Consider the following 20,777-nt stretch of genomic DNA (forward strand, 5'->3'; position numbering starts at 1 on the left):
AAGATGTGTTATTTTTATATTCAATCGTAAAATATCAATGGTTTCGTTGCTTGTGTGGCACGCAGCGCCGTCTTGTTGAAAGTAAACGTTGTCCAGATTAATACCATCCAATTCCGGCCATAAAAAATCATTAATCATCTCTCGATAGCGCAATCCATTCACCGTAACTGTTGGCCAGCCTCATTTTCGAAAAAGTAAGGTCCAATGACTCCGCCGGACCATAAACCGCACCAAACAGTCACACGTTGAGAATAAAGAGGCTTTTTAACAATAACTCTTGGGTTTTCCGAGCCCCAGATGCGACAATTTTGCTTGTTGACGAAGCCACCGAGGTGAAAATGGGCCTCATCACTCAAAATGATTTGCATTTGATTCACTCAAGTGAATTTTAATAATTTCAATTCGTTATTGAAGCGTGTATCGTTCCATTTTTATTAATGGCGTACTTCATTGTCAAATGTCAAAAAATGACGGCTTCAAAAGTATTATCTACCGAAATAGCGGGCTATTTAAAATAACAATAATAATTTTTGGAAAACCCTGTATATGAGATTTTTATTTATGAAATAAATATTGATATTTTCAAATAATGAAATTTTAATATCAAACATGAAAATGTTAACAAAAAAACTTGCCGAAACATTTTGACTCAAAACGTCCATAATTTTGAAAGAATTTGAAATTTAGAAAGCACAATCCTTTTGTTTAGTATGAATGATCTACGGTCTCCGTGTCTAGGATGAACAAAGTATGCATGAAGAATGAGTTAATGATGAATGTAAGTAAGTCTAAAGATGGTGTTTGAAAGAGAGAGTACGAAAACAGTGTGCAATATAGTTGTGAATGAGGAATACTTGGAGCAGGTGGATGAGTTTGTGTATTTAGGAAGTATGTTCTAGAGAGATGGGAAGGCTGACAGAGATATTGAAAGTAGGGTAAAGGCAGGTAACTCCATTAATGGAGGACTAAACGCAGTTGGCGGTAACAGAAAAATATCCAAAGAAGCGAAGTTAGCAGTCCACAATGGAGTGCTGGTACCTACCCTGATGTATGGAAGTGAGGCATGGAACTGGCAAAGAAAGGATGAAAGTAGATTGAATGCTGTTGAAATGAGATCCCTGAGGCGTATGTGTGGTAAAACCATGTATGATCGTGTGCGGACTGTGCAGATCCGCAAAGAGTGCAAGGCTGATGTAAGCGTAATGAGTAAGATTAAGAAAGGGACGCTTAGATGATTTGGGCATGTAAAGCGAATGAGCGAAGAAAGGAGTGCAAGGAAGAGTGCAAATGCGAATAGTAGCAGAAGTCGGAGACGCCCGAAGAAGACATGGCCCGATCAAGTGAATCAGATACTCGAGTATATAATAATAGAAGAGTATGTATGAGACGATGTATGAATGTGAATGAGGCAAGAAGTGTGTGCCAAGACCGAGTTGTTTGGCTTTCCGTCCTCTCTGCCTACCCCTGCGGAGAAACGGCGTGATTTTTAGCTAGTTAGTTAGTTAGTTACTAATATAATAATCCTAAAACGTGATCATGCACTTGTATTTGCCGTGATAACATACAACTACTAAATGCGAAAATATTAGGTTTCTTATGAACATGTGTTTAGATATCGTGATAATACATTCGTATTTTACTAAAAGTTTATCAGGAAACCTAATAATTCGTTCATTAATTTTAATAGATTCTTAATAAATTATCAATACTCATTTTTCTCCGTGCACCCGTCCTGATAATGAATTCCGTATAATTCAGTCTAATTAGCCAAATAAAATGCATAGCGCCCCTGAGGTGATATCTCACAAAAGCGGCGCTATACAAATTGTCCAGTAAATAAATTAATATAAAGTGCAATACAAAAATTATACTTTTTTCTAAAAAATCCACCAAAAGAAAAAATACGTTATTCATTTATGATCAGATGTTCGTGAAGCGGATTTGAAACAAATTGTATAAGTTACTCGCAGCATCAAGTGTGGCGATGTGAGTAGTACCAGGAAACAATGCCAATGAAACAATTAAAGTTCAGAGAGGGTATCAAGTGCCCCGGGGCTGTTATTATGGAATTAGAGGTGGGTACTAGGACTAGGTAGCCCCACTCGTACATCTGGTACGCCCCTGCGCAAACGGCGGAATGGACTCAAGCAGCAATCATCCGGGTTCTTTAGGGTATCGGGTATTGATGGATGTATAGATTTTACAATTCAATTCAAGAAAGGCCTGAAGTAAGGGGGGAAGCGTAATATTTATTGTATTTGGCGAATTGAATTGTTATGGTTCAGTTTGTTAGATATATAGATTAGATTTTAAAAAATACCAAAGTACCAATTTTAAAATTTCCTTAGTTATGCAGAATCATCTACTTTAAGGGATTACCTACGACTAATTTCTGAACTCACTTGACTTGACAGTTCACTTGATCATTACTGCATTTTTAAAGTGTCCTTTTTCCTTTCAACTATTTTTGTGTTGATTTCGAATACCATTTAAACTATCCGATTGTAGCGTCCTCCATATCTGTCTACTTTTTTTTAGTAGACTCTAGATACAACCCATTACCAACAAACACGTTTTAAATTTTACACAACTGATATCCAACCATTTGTGTATGGTAAACGGTTGTTTATCAATTGTGTAAAATCAAAAACACTTTTTATTAGTAAGGCCCCTACAGTCTAGATCAGGGGTCACCAAATGGTGGACCGTGGTCCGGATCCGTACCGCCGACCTATTTTGTATTGTTAACACATGGAGCAATGAAGCTGTAAATATTTTCGGAAGTAATAAAGATGCTCTCCAGATGGAAATGATCGATTTCCAAGAAAACGCAGTTTTTAAACACCAAAAACAGGAAGTTTCTTGTGAAGAGTTTTGGATAAAATTTGTTTGTGGTAATAAATACCCAGAATTAAAAGAAATAGCCTTGAAACTTTTCACTTTGTTTGGGTCAACGTATGTTTGTGAAGCAGCATTTTCCAAGATGAACTTCATTAAAAATAAATTCCGGAACAGATTTACCGATGAACATCTCCAAGATTTGATGACAATAGCCTGCACAAACTTTAGTCCAAACTTCAGACGGATAGTCCAAATCAAAAAATATCATTTTTCTAACTTCTTTTTGTTCATAATTGTATTTATTATTTAATAAAAATAATGTTCCGGAACACATTCGTTTTATTATAATTAACAATACATGTGCATTATTTTTTTTAAACATGGTATAGTGATATTAAACACATCTATATCCGCTGATAGGGCATTTAGCAAGTTCATACCTCTTGTCATGCTATGTTGGGCCATGACATCTGTCCGACACTGCGGTATACAGAATAGGTCGTGGCTACGATTTCGACAGTATTTATCAGGAACGAATAATCCACAGCATGACAGGAGATATGGACAATCGATAAGGCTAATGAAAGTAATTGGTTGCCCCTGGTCTAGATGGTTAAATTCTTATTTAATTTGATAGAGCGTATCTTTTTAAGTCCTTTTTTAACTAGGCCGTTTTGCAATTCATCTGTCTGTAAATTTGTTTGTACGTTCAGTTTCCGTTTCAAGATGGTGACCGTTTTAATGGTTCAGAAGAGTTAATTTTTTCAAATGAAATATCGTCGTATTTATTTGGACATTCGTGGTTTTTTTCTCAATATTATGTAGGTACCTACCTGCGTGAAGGAAGTTTTAAAAAATATATAATTATTATTAGAAAACTTATACAGGGTGTCCGGAAACTCGTAGTACAAGCGGGAAACTGGTGAATCTACATCACATTTGGAGTCGATTTTGTAGTATATTTTTTTTTTATTTGAGCTTTCGTTATCGAGTAAATCGAGTTAGAAGTTGATTTTTTTTTTAAATCAAATTCTTATAAATTATTACTGAAGATCAAAGTACCCAACTAATTAAAACTATTTGAAAGTAAAACAAATGAAGAAACTCGGATTTGAAGCATTATTTTGAAATCACCCTTCATTTAATCCGGTGTAGTCATAAAATATTTCTGTTCTGCAGGGTTAAAACATCTGTTGTTCAACCCTAAACACCAGAAAAAACTTTAACCCCAAAATAGCCGAAAAATATTTTTTTTGTGAAAATGCTCAAATCAAAAAACTTTATGTTTATTTGGGTTCCCCATGTGGTGTAGATTCTCCAGTTTCCCACTTGTACTACGAGTTTCCGGACACCGTGTATATGTATTTTATTCCTAATTTTAAATTTTTAAATTTCACTTCAAACAATATTGGTTTAGTAATTAAGTAGATAGGTATTTAAGTACCTAGTAACAAATCTTATGATTTAGAGTAAATTTTAGTTTTGATTTATTCAATAAGAGAAAATTAAAACATGCTTTTTGTAGTCTAGTAATGTTCACAAAACTACTAAGTAGATACCTAGTTATCACAAGTCGCTGGTGTAGATTTTGTGGATACAAATCAATTTAGGAATTTTAAAAATGCAGGTACCTTCCTACTATAAGATATAAACTTCAACGGCCGATCTTTGCCTACAGATCATCTGTGTCCAAGTGTGCATCGCTCCACAATTCCTCGCGCCCTCATTGCTTACAAATTCGATAATATTCAAAGGGGGGCTTACTCGTTTCGATCCCCCTCTCCAAACCCCTCTCTCTGCGCCAACCTATTGACTTAATAGCTTGATTTATACACTTGTTGTGCCGAATACAAATCTATTACTGCCGTTTTATTAAATCTTTTATTCATATTCGCCGGGGGCAGATCTACTGCGGGAGGGTTTGCACTTGGTGCGCTACGGGGAACGCACCAACTTATAACAGATGCCGTTGAGTGTTGGGGTAGTGACGTGATCGATGGTAGGTAGGTACTCGCCGCGTCTAATTCATTCTTTTTTCAAATGATATAATAAACTACTAACCCCGGGTACAGATCCAACAAAATACAAATTTAATTAAGCACTTCAAAGAGTAATGAATTCACAGCCATTCTGAATACCCAGATCGCATAAAGTAAAAAAAAAACCTGTAAAAAAATAATTCCTTGAAGTGTCATCTAATACCAACTTGAGAAAAAACTCATGTCGCCAATTGATACTAATACTAATAAAATCATGTTAAAAACTGGATTACAGACCATTTCCTAATAAACTTTTAATACATTCATCATATATCAGAAAACATGTTCAAGCACCTGCGGTTGTTCTCCTATTTTTTTATGAACACGTGTTACGACATCATGATAACACTTTCGTGTTTTGCTGAAAGTTTATTAGGAAACCTCATTTTTAATCCCGTTTTCAACGGGATTAAGAATAATTCGAAGAGATTCTTAATAAATTAGCAATATTTTATATCAGCAAGTTTTCTCCATGCAGGCGTCGTGGGTTGAATTCCTCAGCTGGGCTGAGTCATCCATCACGACACCAGCAACATTTTGCGCTTACTGTGGTGGTAGTATGAGATTTTTAAATTATTGTCAGTTTGTTCATAAGCCGGGAAAGCCTAAAAATTGAAAACATAAAAATCGATTACAAATAAATAAAATGTATGTATATTAGTAAAGCGCGACGGGACACAAATTCGCCAATAATGAATTTAACCCACCATTTAATAGATTTAAAGCTGACCTGCTGCGTTTAATACTTCGTCATACATCGAAATCAAACAACCAACCCTCAGATTAGGGATGATTTACTGATGGAATTATTTCTTCCAATTTGTCAGAGGTTACCATTAAATGGTCCCGCCATATGACACTAGCCGCGAACAGACAGCCCCCGGGTGTAAAATGCTGCTGTTATGTCATTGTGTGGGGATATCATATTAATGACCGGTCACATTTTCTGCATCAATGGATTAGGTACTGCCACAGATAAAAATCAATAATAATTCGAAGATATCTATTATTTATGTACAGGGTTTTCCAATAAGAGGTGTTATTTTGAATAGCCCGCTATTTCGGTAGATGTTACTTTTAAAGCTGTCATTTTTTGACATTTGACAAGTAAAAACTACGCCATTAACAAAAATGGAACGATACACGCTTCAACAACGCATTGAAATTATTAAAATTCACTTGAGTGAATCAAATGCAAATCATCTTGAGTGATGAGGCCCATTTCCACCTCGGTGGCTTCGTCAACAAGCAAAATTGTCGCATTTGGGGCTCAGAAAACCCAAGAGTTATTGTTGAAAAGCCTCTCTATCTTCAACGTGTGACTTTTTGGTGCGCTTTATGGTCCAACGGAGTCATTGGACCTTACTTTTTCGAAAATGAGGCCGCAGCAACAGTTACGGTGAATGGATTGCGCTATCGAGAGATGATTTTTTTATGGCCGGAATTGGATTGTATTAATCTAGACAACGTTTATTTTCAACAAGACGGCGCTACATGCCACACAAGCAACTAAACCATTGATCTTTTACGATTGAATATAAAAATAACAACTCTTATTGGAAAACCCTATATATAATGACATAAATGAGATAGGCTGACGAGCTGAAGCGGGATGCAGGTTTCGGATCAAAGAGAATAGCCCCTGAATCGGCAAACCTGAAAAACGTTGTAAAACCTTTAAAAAATGGTTAAAAAGGTAACCTGATAATTCAAAACAATTACAATTCAGCACATCTTTAAAAATTGATATAAAGTCAAGAAAAGTGATGAAACAAAACCAAGGTTAAATAGGTTACTTAGGTTAGGTTTATAGTTTAGTATTTTTCAACGCTTTTAATGACTTTATATCACTTCTAAAGGTGAGTTGAACTGTCATTGTGTTAGGATATCATGGTACCGTTTAAAAAAAAACCAACATTAAACAATAGAAGCTATCTTAATAGTTAAAAACAAGAGTGTTATTAAGTACATGATAATATTATACGTGAACATTGTGTATGTAAGTAAAAAAATATATTTAGGTATCTATTAGTTACAATCAATTTTGACGCTCTCTTCAAGGAACTTAAAGTACTAGATGTCCGACAGTGCTATATAAAAAAAAAATGTAATCCATGTTCATAAAAATAAAAACAAAATGAAAACAGCCGAACATAAACATCAAACCAGAAGTAAGGGAAAGAATGACCTTTCCGTTCCAACAAGCAAATGAGCGGCTTATCAAAAAATATTCTCATCTCTCGGTCCTAAAATATATAATAAAATCCCATTTCAGCTGAAACTGTGTGAATTGTCATCCTTCGGTCCAAGAGTGACAAAATGGTTGTAGGATCTAGGCAGGACTGATTCCGAAATGATACTAAAAAATGTAATTTGAAATCACGGACGCCTCTATGTATCTTTATGTATCATTTTTATGTATGTTTTTTATGTATCTTTTTATGTATCTTCGTTTTAACATACTTATTTTAGCTAGTCTTAAATCCTGTATTCGTCTAGGATAACTTGAAACTTGTAAATTTGACTGTCCTGAAACGGGAATCCTTCCTAGTAGGACAGTCAAAATCATAAAATGTAATCAATATTATACTATAAAAAAAAATAAAAAAAATCCGGCTTAGTCCGGACCAAAGGTGGGTCGAATCCCGGCCCTGGGAGGAATGGGAAAGGGCACCCGGACTGAGGCAATCCAAAGTACTCACAAACGGACCAGACCAAGACAACTGATCAATATGGACAGAAACTCACTGAGGGAACTGGTAGGACTACTAACAGGGCACTGCCATCTCAGAAACGCATGCAGTTGTTGGCAGTGGAAAACACCAACAGACGCAGGAAATGTGAAGATGAAGAAGATACTTCAATTCACCTTTGGTGCCAATGTCCCGCCCTGTTGTGGGGCCTTCAGGGAACCAAGGGGGATTGGAGAGGAGAGATGAGACCTGGGAAGACACATTGTAGAACGAGAAGACATAGCCAAATATCCAATGACAACCCTGGTGAACTTTATAAAAGGGAGCAGATTGCTGTCAAAGGAATGAGATAAAATGGGAGATAGCACTATGGGCCTATGGCTATTATGCGAAAGAAAAGCTAGTTAAAATTTCTGATCGCCAAAGCTCATCGTGTAATAGATATTGGCTACTTCGTTGCCACCCCTAAATATATGTTTGATTTTTTTTACACTTTCCTTCTTTTTAATAAATAGTTACATGCAAATAAAATAGCGTCTTGTCTTATTTTTTTGACATTGCTTACTGTGAAAATGACTCATGCCAAAATAGTTGTGTAGAACCAGAAAATATAAACAGGAAAAGCTACAAAACTCTGAGCTCTGGTGCCGTGAATTTTGCTTTTTCTGTTCAAAACTGTCAACACAAGTATTTTCATCTACTAATATTATAGAATTTTTTAACCTATTAAATTATATACTTGTTAAAACAAACAACGATTGCAGTAAATATTAATCAAAATTATATCGATTAATTAATACATTAGCACTAAAACATAATAAATCATGAACTTCTATAGTGCCATATTGCCAAGGAGCATATTATGTATTATTTGAATGGACAATGACAGCAATAAAAATATTTTTGTTCAGTGATGGCCTTTATTGGTTTGGGCAAATAATAATATTTTAATATCGATGAATGTGTGGATTAGCGGTGATCCCCCTAATGTATGGGGTGACACGGCACTATTGTCGCATTTGACTGTTGCCACAATATGCCTGTTTTTATCGGCCACCCTGTCACAATAATATTTATATACAATTATTGGATTTGTTGTTTATGGTTTATATTATTAGAACCTAACCACTTTTAAAACGCACGGATTATAATATGGCGACGGAAATAAATAAAAATTGATCAACAAAATAAATAATTCGATATTATAGTCATGACAGAATTTTTCATATAATTCGAGGAAACCGGAACAACGTTCCGGTTTTTGTGTTCAGGCAACTCTTACTGTTGATTGTCGATTGATGGGTTGTGTGTATGGGAGAATAAGAGCATTGCAAACAAATATAAATCATTTGGATAATATCTAAGTAAACCGGAACGGTGTTCCGGTTTCTATTTCAGTCATCAATGGCTATTTTTTAGTGATGGATATATGACTATTTTGGTAAAGATATATTATTAATTCTAATTATATTGGTAAAGATATATATTTGGTATGATTGGTAATGTCATAAACATCTAATTGATAGACTTGCCCAAACATAAAATCTATGTATCATTTCGACGTTCCGGAGTTAATGCACGTGACCTTTTTTTGGCACCAGGAAGGTTTGAGAATGCTTTGAATAAGCTACGACATCAATCGTACATTGACCGCATTGAAATAAGCAGACCGTGCACAGAAAAAGTAAAGTTCGCTAGAATAAGGCAAAAGGTTTGCAGCACAGTTCTCTGTGGGAATTTTCTGCGCAGGATCTGAATGTTCATTTTTAACCAAACCAAGTAACGTGGCGCTGAAAATGAGTGAGGTAGGTAAATTATAAAACATTTGTAAAAATTTCTAACTAAATGGTCTAATAAAATATTTCATTTTGGAAACAAGCACGAACTTTTGTTTACCCGATTTGTGATTTGTAGTTAAGTTAATTTGCGTGTCATTGCAAAAAGGACTAGCAGTTCGTAAGTAGATTTTATTTTCGAGCACTAAATGGCGACATTACAATTCGAGTTGCCTGTATACTGTCAGATTAATTTATTGAAAAATCACAGAAAGCGAGCGCCACCTCCATTCCTCGCAACTTGGTTTGTTCCCCTTTTTCTAATGGGCTGGTTTTTCAATTTGGATGTCTATGGGTTTGACCTGCACTTTGATAAATCTAACTGAAGGAACCCAAAACGCCGATTTTGATCTGCACTTTGATAAATCTAACTGCAGGAACCCGAAACGCTGATTTAAACCTGCACTTTGATAAATCTAACTGAAGGAACCCGAAACGCTGATTTTGACCTGCACTTTGATAAATCTAACTGAAGGAACCCGAAACGGCGATTTTGACCTGCACTTTGATAAATCTAACTGAAGGAACCCGAAACGCCGATTTTGATCTGCACTTTGATAAATCTAACTGCAGGAACCCAAAACACTGATTTTGACCTGCACTTTGATAAATCTAACTGCAGGAACCCGAAACGCTGATTTTGACCTGCACTTTGATAAATCTAACTGAAGGAACCCGAAACGCTGATTTTGACCTGCACTTTGATAAATCTAACTGAAGGAACCCAAAACGCTGATTTTGACCTGCACTTTGATAAATCTAACTGAAGGAACCCGAAATGCTCTTCTTTTGCAGTTATTTAAGTTAATTAAATAGAGCAGAAAACTCCTGCGTTTTATTAAATTCTCTAAATGATTGCGTTTATCATTACCCACTTATCGCATTAAATGTATGATTATGTGGCAGGTACTTACGAATAATAAAAGACGCTCAGATCCCTATATACATATTACTATAAGGACACGAAAATTCCATACAATATCCTCCGAACAAACGTTTGCCTTTCTCTTGACAAATCTCATAAAATTCCGCCATACGTCGCGGCGTGTTATTGACTCTATACCCACGCAAAGCGGTAGGTGTAACAACACGACTTCAAAGCATCCAATAGGCAAAGTTTCGTGTCCGACACAGGCAAAAAGCTCCGACCACAACTCAACCAAAAACAATCTGAATAACACTCACGCACCAAAAAGTTATACCAAAACCACTCATCGAAATTTTATTATTCTGCTTCATATTTTGCATTTTTGGTGCGAGGATTTGTTTTAGTTGTATCACACCTGAGTTTTGACGTAATTTGGAGATGTGACTTTTGCGAATAAGTTCAACGTTGGTCCTTTGAGCCGCGCTGCCCTTTGTGTTTGAAATTTGATATTTGAAGAAGGTAAACGTTTCCCTTTCCGGAATTTCTCTTTTAGCCTCCGAAACAAGATGGCGGGCGCGTGTGTGCCAACTCTTCAACAGAATAAATTGTGAAAAGTTTAATAACAGCCTTTGATGTCGTTTCTTTCTATTTCTTTCTCAGTCAACAGGCCCGCAAAGAGGAAGTTTAAAGATGACGACATGATGTGATGACTTTAATAAATTGAGGGTCGCTTTCACAAATGGCAGAAGTGGACGAAGTGGGAGATGAAGGCGCGGCGGATAAAGGGACACCATTAGTGCCGGTAGGAATTACGGGACACAACGAGATTACAATGCGTCGAGGATGTACGTTTATCAATTACGACCTTTTATTTATTACTTACAGACTGTTTTAAAAGTTATATAATTCAAATAATACGAAAACGTTATTTTAAGTTTATTGTTAGCATATTTTTGTTGTTGTTTTGACGGCCTACGTAGTCGAAAGGTAAGGAAAGGCTCTCGACAAGCAAGCCCAAGGTCACGGGTTGAAATCCCGGCGACAGCAAGTAAACTTTTGATTAATTTGTGTTATTTCACAATTTAATATATATTATACTAAGCAAAGTGCACATAAGATTTTTTACTCCAAATGTGCTAAGGAATAGCTGGTTAAAGTTTGTCGGGTACGTGCCGATAAACCCTGTATAGGACGAAAATCGCTAAATATGTGCACGCAGGTGTGCAAAAACTTGCAAACCGGTAGAAAAATGTTTTTTTATGTTAGTGTAACGGAACCACATTTTCGTTTTGTTTGTGATTATTAGCTAAGATCTTGGATTGAATTTCAGATTTCGTGTGTCAAACTTAACCCTAGAAAGATAACCTACGCCGCAGAGGCGCTCGCGAAAATAAAATATCGCTGGCTCTTTTCATCTTTTCTTCGCGGGACGACCATGTTGATTCTGTAAGTACACTGGTTTCACTGTTATGACAAGCTGATGCGCTCGAGAGGCGCATGGCTATATTTTGTAATGTGATTATTTTTTTGCTATTATTATTATTTTAGTGTTGTAATACTTTTTTAAACTAATTTGAAAAAACTAAGTTTACATTGTGTCCTAATCATAAAGTTCCTAAAAAGCATGCAGTTACTAGATATATTTTGAGAGATCTTAAGAGTATTTACAAAACTAGAACTAAACTTCAGTTTTGATAAAATAAAAATATTTTTTTAAACGTGCGCCTTTGAAGCGTATGGTTATCTTCAACGTTCCTTGAAATTTGGTTATCTTTCTAGGGTTAGGTCGTAACCATCGATATATAATTATCATCAAATAATTATAAGCAATAATTAGTCATCCGAAATACTAATACAAATTGAAAATATCTCCCGAGTAAAACTAAATGCCGCCGACGGGAATTGAACCGGTGCCTTCTGATGTCCGGTCAGGTGCTCTGTATCCACTGAGCTATGTCGGCTTATTTCCAACCCGCCAAATGATTCAATATGTACTAGTACCTCAAGAAACAATTACTGCTTATTATATTTTTTTCACCTGTAAACATCCAACTTTATTTTTGTAGGAAAGGCTTTGTTAGTGCTTAATTTCTCACTAGATGGCGTCGAGACATATGATATCTTCATTTATTGGTGAAATGTTTTTGACTTGTCAAATATTATTATTTTTTAATTATAAACTAACGTTTATACGACAAGGTTTTATGCATTGCATAAAGAATAACAATTCCCGTTGGCGGCATTTATTTTTACTCGGGAGATATTTTCAATTTGTATTAGTATTTCGGATGACTAATTATTGCTTATAATTATTTGTTATCCTTTATGCAATGCATAAAACCTTTTCTTATAAACGTTAATTTATCATTAAAAAATAATTATTATTATCAGATATTTTATGCTGTGCGTTTAGTAGTAATGCAATTACGCAGGCGCCACCCTAATGTGCCTTAGAAGATGGTACTAAATACTACCTTCACCATGGGAGTTTAGTATATTCTTAGCTTATTTTAGTCGATGTTAAATGTCAAATATCAAGGGCGTTTAACGTTCGTGGTAGCAAATGTCGACTAATTACCGATATTGTTAATAAAAAACCTTTATAATGCAAGTACTGATAATTTAAAGACGTTCGTGTCAGGAACACTGGAGAATGAAAACCTACCCTTGTAGATAGATCTAGATTATAAGTACAGAATACAGCCTCCGCCAGGGGGAGGTGGTGGGGGGAGCCCTCACAAAGCGGAAGGGGGGCGGCTCACTGAAATGCAATAACGGATCTGGCTTTGTCATGCGCTTTTGCGGCGGTGTCTAGTGTCAATATTTGTTGACACGGGTGCACTTCCGCCGATCCGACGCCATATTGGATGCTCGCGATGCAAATACGTATTTTGTTATGCGATGAACTGTTTTTGCATTGTATTCTTATTTAATTTATCACTAAACAAATTTGCATATAGTTTTTTAAACCATCAAATCCATTGGTAACTTAAATTTTTGTGATTCTTTATACCTACTACCCACTTACCGAGAGAACACGTCGGAAATTTTCTTAAAAAAAAAAATTATTATTATTTCCACAAATTATTCGAATTTCTGTTAAAAATAACACGAATTAAAAGAATTAGACGGGAAATCGAGTATTGCTCATTTATAAAGAATCTCTTGAAGTTATTGCTAATCCGATTAAAAACGAGATTGTATAAATGAATTGATATCACGATAAACTTGTATGAAAATAGGCATGCCAGTAATTAGGTATAAAAGGAGGTTTCAAAATAGGTATTAAAACAGTAATCTATCGATACACTGCCTTACCACTACCACTGCATGAGATAAATGAGTAGGTACACGGAAAAAATGAGTTATGGTTAATGTAATAAGCATCTCTTCACTTATTAGTAATTCGTTTAAAATCAGACTGAATTAACAGGTTTCCTAATAAACTTTTAGAAAATTTACGAATATAATTATCACGATGTCAGAACATGAATTCGTGAAATTCCAAATATTTACGCATTTTATCATATATAAATATTTTAAATTCCAAAATAAACAAAAAATTGTACTACGCCCTTGTTCACTCTTTACTTATCTACGGCATAATAGGTTGGGGAGGATCTTCTTACAACAACAATATAAACTAGGTAATAGTTTAGCAAAGAATCATAGTTATTTCAAACATGGTTCAATAATTATTATTATTTTTTTTTTTCCTTTCCTTCAAGAGTTCCTCTTATCTGATAAGATATACAAGACCAATGAGGACTTTAAATATAATATATCATTGAAGAAAAATTAATACTAATAAAGCTAAACGAAACATGAAATAGTACAAAAACCAAAAAAGATAACGGACAAAAAATATTAAAAAAAACTTTTAAAAAGTCAATGGGCATACCATATAAATAGAAATCAGGTATGTTTTTCCGATATACTATTACAAACCGATTTCATTAGAAACTGTGTAATTATTTAAAAGTGTAGCTGCCAAAAATAAGGGAAAAATTTGTTGCAAGGTTGTATTGTTTATTCTGAATTTGAAACATATGAGATCGACAAATACGACGTTTAATTAATAAGTCCCAATTGTCGGGTGGTTTAAGCGACACCTCCTAGATCAGAAGGCCGGGACACTGAATCAAATCAGCCTTCTAACTTGTATGAGAACCTTCAAAAAACGTATGTTTATTTATTTTTTTAAATCAACTAAAACATGTTAAGATGCATTAATAAATAATAAAAAATTGAAAAAAAAGTTAATTACTGTAAAATCCCATAGAACTCAATATTGGAACATCCCATGAGAACCTTCAAAAAACTTATGTTTATTTATTTTTTTTCTTCAACTAAAACATTTTAAGGCGATGCACTACGTCGTGTAATATTTTAAATTGAGCCGCTTTCAATAACAACCCTTACGTAGATGGCGATAAGGTTTAAATTCCCGCTTAACACCATCCGCCTGTTTTGATTTATGCAAGAAAAAAACATGGCCAAAAAGTGCCTTTTATTTTATTTTGTGGATGTTCAGGCATAAATATATAATTTTTTTCGACCATTTTATAAATAACATAATTTACCACATTATACAATAAAATCATAGCCGAAAATGGGTTCGTAAGTAGGAGATTTTGAACTTTAAAGCAGTTTTCATATGCCTTATACATTATTTTTTTCTGGGCTTATAAAAAGACTTATCTAAAAAATACTCGATTATTTCAAAGGCCAAAATGTACTCTACTCGCAGTATTTAATTAAATCATCTGAAACATTTCTAGGCGACCAAATTTTAAAACCAAAAACACATGATTTTGCATTACTACGTATGGCATCGCCTTAAGATGTTTTAATAAATAAGAAAAAATTGAAAAAAAAAGTCAATTATTGCAAAATCCTATACAAATAGGAGGCTGCTTTGAATGAGTATCCCGGCCTTGTGATCTAGGAGGTTTTGGTTTAAGACGCCTATTTCGGTAATAATAGAGATCCTGGGTTTGATTCCTAGTTGTGACCGTTATCTTTTTATATTCTTTGTCTTGTTCTGTTACATTTTTAGTTCAGATTTATTATTATTAAATTCTTTTTCAATGATAGATATACGAGTATTTCGTTGGTGGGTATAATCTTTAAAATGAGTTAGAGAAAAAGTTGTTTCTCAAATATAATATTTTGTGAAATGTAAATGTTCAATCTAACTCATAATCTTTTACAACTAAAAAAATAAATATATTTGGCACGTTTCTTGGTTATGTGCTAATAGATCTATTGATTTTTATGAATTATTTCGTGATCCAATATGAAGTAACTTAAAAACAAACATTGTAATACGCAACATATTAGCTCAAACATCTTTGAATTAATTCTCCTGGCGAAACGTTGTTGCATTTATTTTGTACCGCGAGCCTCCCTAAAAGTTTGAGGCAGTATTTGATTTGGCATTGTTCCCAGCCGACAGTACAAATGCTCTGAAACACCAGTCCAAGAGGCTGACAACGGATTCTCTCCTGTACTAGGTGATGCAAAATTGCCATCATTAAAAAATATAATCTTAGCAGTTTAAACTTAAAGGTGGTGGCAATGTGTGTCATACAATGGATTTCTATGTTTCTATTTTTCGTAACCGGTTCTCATCAAGTCCAAATTGTCGTCACAAACGGTTCCATGATAACTCAACACGGTGACAATTCAATACACTTTTAAAAAGTGATATAAAGTCATTAGAAACGATGAAAAAAAATTATACCTAACATTAATAACGTTAATAAAGTTTTTGTTTCATCACTTTCCATGACTTTATATAATTTTTAAAGATGTTATGAATTATCATTGTGATGATTTATCCGGTTACCGATTATATTAGATGTTGTGTTCGCACAAACAGTTCTCCAACTCGTCGTGGAAAGAGTTTTATAAATAATTGGTTCTTTTAGATTAATTAGTGATTTATTAATGGCTAATTGGAATCTCTGACAGCGAGATCCTCTGAGAGCCTTCCCACTGGCCCTGGCGACAACTGGCCACTGGCTCCATCTTGCGGACTTCCACGCAAGCTCTATGCACTGCCATCTGTGCGTGCATCTATGAAGCTCTTACTTCCTAACACTATTCATCAGTTATCCTATCGGAAAATTAACCCTGCCGTTCGGAAAAACTAACTAGTACCTACTGCAATTATTCACTAACATGGGTTTCGAAGCCACGAGGTAATACGACTTTCTCAAATAAGCCTTCAAGCCTTTTTTTGTGAAAAATCACCTCGAGGTCGCTGTACAAACTAATAAAATATAATATTTAATAATAATTAAAATAAAATAACTTTGTTTGAATAACACTTTAATAAATTTATTTCTAACCAACCGATTTTAGTTCAACCCAAACCTTCATCAGGGTTTATAAAAATATACAGTATAATATATAATATAATTAGCTTACAACGAAGATTTCCAATAAAAACTAGTAATTTGCAACTAGCATAATTACAAATCATAGCGGGAATAGTAGAGGTTCCCAACGGCATACCCAATTTCTACCGTATTTCCTATTTATAAACAAGTTTCTCGTTAATTCTTTAAGGCGATGCCATACGTAGTAATGCAAAATCATGTGTTTTTAGTTTGAACATTTGGTCGCCTAGAAATGTTTCAGATGCTTTTATTAAATACTGCGAGTAGAATACATCTTGGCATTTGAAATAATCGAGTATTTTTTAGGTAAGTCTTTTTATAAGCCCAGAAAAAAATAATGTATTAGGCCTATGAAAACTGCTTTAAAGTTCAAAATCTCCTACTTACAACCCCATTTTCGGTTATGACTTCATTGTATAATGTGGCAAATTAAGTTATTTATAAAATTATCGAAAAAAAATTAAATATTTATGAATTAACATCCAAAAAATAAAATAAAAGGCACTTTTGGCCTTGTTTTTTTCTTGCATAAATCAAAACAGGCGGATGGTGTTAGGCGGGAATTTAAACCTTATCGCCATCTACGTAAGGGTTGTTATTGATAGCGGCTCAATTTAAAATATTACACGACGTAGTGCATAGCCTTAAGTTTTAAGTTCAAAAAAATATATCTTATTTTTGAAGATAATTATGTGAAATTTCTTCGATAGAAAAAAATAGCAAAGCAAGCTCCGAATTATTGTCCTAAATATATATATTATCCTAAAGTATTGTTTTGTTTTGTTTCAACATTTCGCTTAGTTATGATTTTTTTTTAATATTAGCGCGCTCCCTCTAACATTCGTATTTACATATCTTCTTTTCAACCCATCTTTGAAAGCTTACTACGGGGCCTTAAGGAAACATATTGTTATATATAAGTTATTAAATTATGTCTGAATTCTTGACACATCAATTCCAATGTTGAAAACGACAGTAAATTTTTTTTCTACTAAAATATTATATTATAGGTAGGTACTAACTTCATCACTTGCCTGAATTCTTGTTACAATCAATTTCAATTTAGAAAATGACAATTAAATTCAAAACAAATTCTAGTTCATTGAAACAAATTTATACTTACTCACAGACAGACCCATAACCTAAATAAGTATTTTTAAATAATAATTTAGCGATCGATATTCCTTTACAATATAGTAAAAAAAATAATCATAGCAAATTCCTATGTCTTTGAGGGTTGTTTACGTCTAAATCTGAAGCTTGCCAAAAACGCGTTGAAATAATATGTTGACGCCATTTGAACAGCCTCTTTGACGCATTTTTATAGCTTTTCAACTACTTCTGTCAAGCTAAAGATTTCATTCATCGCTTCCATCTCACGTGCTGTACTCACTTAGAGACTCGGATCATTTATCTGAGTAAAATAAAACCAAAGGCAGAATAACAACAACATTACGAATGGACAGCGTAATTTGTAACAATAATACAGAAGAACAACTTATAGATAACAACATCATAACCAATATATATATATAATAACAATAATACAGAAAAAACAACAAACAGTTTTTTTTACTACCGAAAAAAGGTAAAAATTTGTGATGAAAGGAATTTTTATTTTAATTTTTTTTTAAATACGCCCTATTTAAATTATGGTCAGTCAGTCATGGTCGCCCAAAGTCTTGCAATCACCGCTGCATTATCCAAGGTGGATATTTTCAGTTGCGAATTTACCAAATACAAGAGGTCTCTAAAAGAATAGTTCTCTAATGGTTTGTGAATAATTTTATGTCTCTATTGTTTATATTTCTTTTATGAATTGATTTATATCTACAACCTCTCTCCATGGCTATAAATTTATTGATAAATGTTTTGTTATGTAAATTTTTCGTTTTATATAATCTTTTGTTTTGTATAAATTTTTGATTTCATATTCCTTTCTTACAAATTTATTTTACGTATTCCTTATTATGCTGTCTCAGTAGAGGTAAAGTCACAAGGAGGAAATCCATAATTGGTTTTTTTCCCACTTGCGAAACAGCGATTGTTTTGTACCTACATGAAAAACTTTGAATTAGTTTTTGAATGACCCGTTCTCCTGCGATAAAAAATTCGACCGTGTACAAATATTGGGCGTGCGTTTGACGTGTTTCTCGAATATACAACAGTGCCTAAGGGATCAATGGCGCTAATTCATCGGAGCACCTTCCATTGAAATACCGGGAGAACAAAGACAGCATTCCCATCTGACGCCTATGCTCTAAATATTGCAAACCGTTTGTTAAGATAGAGGAAACTATCAAGTATTTTGGGACTCTAGACCAGAGGTGGCTGTTAAACTTGGTGAATGGAAGGCCTCCATGTTCGCGGAGTAATATTCTCGACCAGCAAATCTGGAGGTCGTGGGTTCAAATCCCGGCGTGCGCAAGAAAATTTCATTTGATTAATTTGTGTTTTTACCGAATTTCTTAATTTTAAATAATATATACCTACTACATCAGAAGGTGCGGGTTCAATTCCTGTCCACCGCTTTTTTCACTCGGGAGATATTTTCAATTTGTATTGATATTTCAGGCAACTAATTATTGTTTATAGTAATTTGTTATCCTTTGTTCTATGCATACAACCATGTCTTATAAACATTAATTTATCATTAAAAAAATAACACTATTTGAATAATATAGATATAATATGTCTCGACGCCATCTAGTGGGAATCTTTAGCACTAACAAAGCCTTTCCTACATACCTAGTATGTTTGAGGCACGTTCCATAGCGGAAGATTCTCTCAGTATCGCTCTGGTGTAAAATCATCACTAAGTACTATCATATTGTAAATTTAAAGAGTTGCGTGGAAATCAATCTTCATTCATGTCCCCACATATAAATATTCTGAACAACAGAATAAGGAAACTAACATATATATTTAGATGTTTAAGAGATATTTTAAACGAAAAATTACTTAGAACACATAGACATATGAATATTAGTAGACCTGCCCTAAGTGATTAAAAGCGTATTATTCCCCACTCCCCATTCCGGTTCCATTGGAGCCGGCTGGGCTCGCGTATGGCTTCCCGTGAATCTTGAGAATGTGACGTCATCATTCTTGTTCGAACTAGCGTCGAGCTATGGTCGAGGCATTTTACGAAATAACACGGCAAAATGGTGGCTTGTGATATGAAAACTTGTAAAAATAGATGTGAAAAAGAGAATAAACCCAATTGTCGTATTACATTCCATATGCAAGCATTATTTTAAGCTTATTCACATCGTATAATATGGATCAGTTGTAGAAACATATATTATCACATCGAGATACATCTGGACGCAAAATACAAAGCCGTGTGCATAAGAATCAGGGATGTGCCTTTGCCTTTTGCGCTTTAGGTACCACGTGTTAGGTACGCGCTTGTTTCGTATGTACGGTACTGCTGGAACGAGAAGGAGTGCATATCACGTAATGCGCTAGGTCATACCGAGTGGCGATGTGTGATAGAATATCATGTCTTTTGTTTTTAATTGAAAAAATGTCATCGGAAGGCAAAATGACGTCCAAATTTTTACTCCAAATACTCTTAGAAATCGCTGGTAAAAACTGTGTGCATATAATTTCATTTGTTTTTCTAGTTGTTTTACTTTTCTTTCTTAAAGATTTCAATATTTTATTATTAATAGGAACATAGCGGTTGTGACAACCCTCCAACATTGGTAGAATGTAGCGATTCCCAAGTGTGCGCATCGTTGTTACTGGGAAGTAAATTATGAACACTTATAAAAGTGTCTTAACTAAATACGTAAGCAAAATATTCGACTCTGAAAATAGAAGAAATTTTTTTTGCCGAATTTGGACTTCGCAAATTTGTTCATAACGTGGCGAGTAACTTGCGCTCCCGTGTAAAAATGTCTATTCATTCAAAAGCAGATTTTACTTTTAAGAACTAAATGGTGATATTAAAATGCGAGATGCCTATATACTGTCAGATTGATTTATTGACGAATTACAGTCAGCTTTACCCCCTTCGTTCTTCAACAGTTGATTTTACCCCTCACCTTTAATTTCTAGTCTATATATTCATATGTCTGTGTTAGAAC

Source organism: Hesperophylax consimilis, chromosome 13, assembly GCF_061612785.1.
Source record: "Hesperophylax consimilis isolate HC1 chromosome 13, BYU_Hcon_1.0, whole genome shotgun sequence".
NCBI lineage: Eukaryota > Metazoa > Arthropoda > Insecta > Trichoptera > Limnephilidae > Hesperophylax > Hesperophylax consimilis.